This window comes from Lepus europaeus, chromosome 9 (genome assembly GCF_033115175.1).
Source record: "Lepus europaeus isolate LE1 chromosome 9, mLepTim1.pri, whole genome shotgun sequence".
Taxonomy (NCBI): Eukaryota; Metazoa; Chordata; class Mammalia; order Lagomorpha; family Leporidae; genus Lepus; species Lepus europaeus.
Window position 1 is genome coordinate 39,308,041 of NC_084835.1, and position 3,862 is coordinate 39,311,902.

Sequence of the window (3,862 nt, forward strand, 5' to 3'; positions counted from 1 at the left end):
CAACAAGAAAAATACCAAACTATAATTGCATTGTGGCAGCAGAAAAAGAGTGTTAGAGTGAAGAGGAAATGACTGAGAACAATTATGGGTTTAAATGACTATGATGTTAACTTAACTTTTACCAACCTTGCCTGTAACTTCCTTCCACAGATTTCTTCTAAGAAGGAGTTCTCTTTACACAAAATGCTTCGTGCTCTCATCTGTACTATTCAGAACAAATTCAGTTCTGCTGGCAGAAATGGTGGGTTTGCAAGGACATCTAAGTTTTCATTAAACCAGAAAGCAATCAAGTCTTTTTGTCTACAACATATATTTTATAGTTCCACAAATTTGGCAAAGTTCGTGGTGACACCAAGGATATTTTCACCAAATCGTAGACATAAAAATAGAAATCGTCGTCAAACTTGATGAAATAGATGGTTTGGCTTCCACTTGCTGGATGACCATGCCAGTCCTTTCTGGGCCATCTTCTTTGGCATATTCCCCTTGTTTGCCTACCAGGCTGTCCACAACTTCTCCTGGTTCCCTTTCTGCTGGAGGTGAATCATTAGAATCGGGCATGGCGCGAAGGTCGCCTCTGTAATCATCTAGGAGCTGGTACGTGTACAGGACAGGGTCGTTCTCATAGGGGATGTAAAACCACGCGTTCATGACAGGCGCCCAGGCTAAGACCATTCCCCTCGATTCATCTTCAGAGCCCTCCTCGGCCTCCAACATATGCTCCACCGCTTGGCCAATCCCTGTGTCTGCCAAGTGTGCGTTGCTGAGAGGGCTTTGAGGGCGGAGACTCTCTCATCTCTATTAAGTTCAAGTCCATAAACACAGTCAAATCCATCATGTTTTACGACATACAAGAAGGATTTGCAGGCACCTGGTCCAGGCCGGCTCCCTTCCACTGGGTGACAGGACCACTCCTCTCTTCCCACCCATGCTGAATCCCGCATCTTATGATATTCCGCCGGGGCTGGAAATCAGGTTTGCGGGGCCCCGCACTGCTCTGGTTTTCTGTGGGACGTCCGCTTCTTCACCCTGTCTGCAGACACTCCAGCATGGCCTGCATCAGCTCTGGACCGCTGGCCAGGTGTCTTTCCGAATGGGGTCTTCACTCATCCGCATTAAATTCAATATCCTCCCATCTGAAACTTTCCAGAGAATTCCAGTATTCTCACTAATCCACTACACAAATGTTTCCTTTGCGAGTTCAACAAAACTCCATGCAGCCGAAAGCACGCTGCCGGTCTCACAAAGGCCGCGGTCTGGCAGCCCCGCGGGTCCGTCGCCGCTCCCTCAGGCTTCCGCGGGTCCCGGAAGGCGCCTTCCGCCCTCCGCGCGCTGCGTCGTGGTCGACGCCCGCCCCGCCAGCCGCCACGGCGCATGCGCACTGCACTGCGCACTGCACTGCGCCAGCCAAACTGCGACGGCGGCGCCGACGGCTGCATTCTGGATCTCTTACTTTAACCCAGGAACAATTCACCAAGCAGAAGCTGCCTTTTAATTTAATCATTCGCCAGCCACCGTCCCCGGCCGCCAAGACTGTGTCGTATTGAAAAACCACGTTGCAGGCACCTAACTACTAGTCAGCAGGTAAGAGCACCCATGGCGTGGCCTGTAAACGCTCTGCCTCTAATTCTGTCTCTTATATTTGTGCATCTACTACCAACCTAACTTAGTCTGCTAGGACTGATGTAAGAAAACACGTTAAACATTTATACATAATGGAAACTTAGTACTCTGAGTTCTGTAGACGAGGATTCCAAGATCCAAGATGCCAGCACATGAGGTATGTGGTGAGAACCATGCCTCATAGGCGGTGATTTCTTCAGCAGAAGGCTCAGACAGCCTCCCTGGGGCCTCTTTCGTGGAGCGCTTATCCCACTCCTGTAGGTTCTAACCTCATGTCCTAGTCACTTCCCAAAGGCCTCATCTCTTAGCACTACTGCATTGAGAATTAGGTGTCAACTGTGGACTTTAGGGGGAAAATCCTTAATTCTCTGCCACAATATGTGTGTCCATCTCTGCCTCTCTGCGTTTCTTTTTATGCTCCTCTGCCTATTTCCCTGACTCCCTACTTAGGCACATGTATACACAGGTAACACATTGTTTTACCTATATTATTAACTCAACTAGATTGTTAAATTTCTCCTGCACTAATACAATTAAAACTTCAACCTGACAAGTTTCCATGCAGAAAAATGTCAAACATTATTGAGAAACAAAATTCCAATACAACCACAAGACAGCTCTTAGTTATCTTCTGCATCTAGAATCTGACATGAGGATCCCAAACACATAATAAAAGCTTTTTCTTGTCTCTTGAATCAGTGTTCCAAGCCATTGCTGGGGAGATCCTCAGATCCATAAATATATCAATCACTGGGAATACTGTATGAGCTGAAAATATGAGAACATATTTGGATTTACTATTATTTTCAAAAATATATTACTCAAGATTTCTTAATGTAGAGTCCACGTATTTCCCAGTGGATAGTCTTGGGGGTTCAATGGGCTTTTGAAACTGTATATCATTCTTTACATATAAATATTTTGTAGGAGAAAATCCATGGGTCTTATGAGGATTCCCAAAGGAGTCCTTGTCACCACCAAAATCAGAAAGAAAAAAGAACCTTTGATCTGGCTTTTCATTTTTTTCAAGATTCATTTATTTATTTAAAAGGCAAGCTTACAGACTTAGATATACAGGGAGAGACAGAGACAAAGATCTTCCATCTACTGGTTTACTGCTCAGATGGTTGCAACAGCCAGTCAGAAGCCGGGAGCCAAGAGTTTCGTCTGGGTTTCCCACTTGGACCATCTTCTGCTGCCTTCCTGGTTGTAATAGCAAGGAGCTGGATCAGAAGTGGAGCAGCTGAGATGTGAAACAGTACCCATATGGGATGCTGGCAATGCAGGCATAATCACGGTGCCACAACACTGGCCCCTGTGCTTGTCATCTTAAAAATATAATAAATTCATTTTAAAGATTCTACTATTGGTCAATATACACCTTATCAACCAAACAATGTTAACAGTCACAGACTTACCACCATATGGAAGTTCACAAGACATTTTGACAATTAGAACCATACAACTTGCTGTTTTAGAGGCTTACAAATTCCACCTACACAGAACTTTTTCAGTTGGCTCTGCTGTTTTTTTTATCTTTTCTATAATATTTGAGAGCTATTTCCAGCATAGTCCAGATGAGCTCCAACTCCATGCGTTTTTACCTTCCTGAATAGTTCCACAAGAATCTTTTCTTTCCTAGCATAGCTCCTAAACAGAGCTCATACAAGATGGTAAAAACAAGGTACACTTAGCAGGTAGCTCATTTTGCTCTCCGCAATTAGTTCCGCAGAGGAGCTGTGTTAAACACAAGGTTGAAAGGTAGTAGTTTGCATGTTGGGCTTCAACAACTCCCCAAGTAATAAAACTATAGAAAATAATCAAGGTTAATTCAATGCAGATGCTTTTTAAAACACATTGATATTTAAGTTCTAAAACACTTTTCAGAAGAAATGAATGCTTAGAAAATGAGTATTTGAGCAGAGAATTAAAAACCAAAATGAGTTTCTTAGCAAGCACATTGACTTAAGGAAGCAACAGGAGGCCAAAGGTGGAAAGGTCCAGTAACAGGTTCTACAAAGCCAAAAGGATCAGTCTTTCAGAATATCCTTCAAGGTTCCCCAAAATGTAGCCCCAAAGTTCATATCCATCTTATTTCCAACATTCCTCAACAGGCAGCTTATGTCTACTCTTCTTCCTTAAACCTAACATTGTCCTAACCCGCCATGCCTTTGCTGTTGTACACTTCAAGATGATCACCATATTCCCCAACACCTGGTCTTCACATCGTCCTATCATG

General features: G+C 44.0%; 1 pseudogene; it reads right to left on the reverse strand.

The window, feature by feature from the left end:
* Nucleotides 1–286: 286 nt before the first annotated feature.
* Nucleotides 287–1,439, reverse strand: LOC133766251 (spindlin-1-like; annotated as a pseudogene).
* Between the last annotated feature and the right edge of the window lie 2,423 nt (nucleotides 1,440–3,862).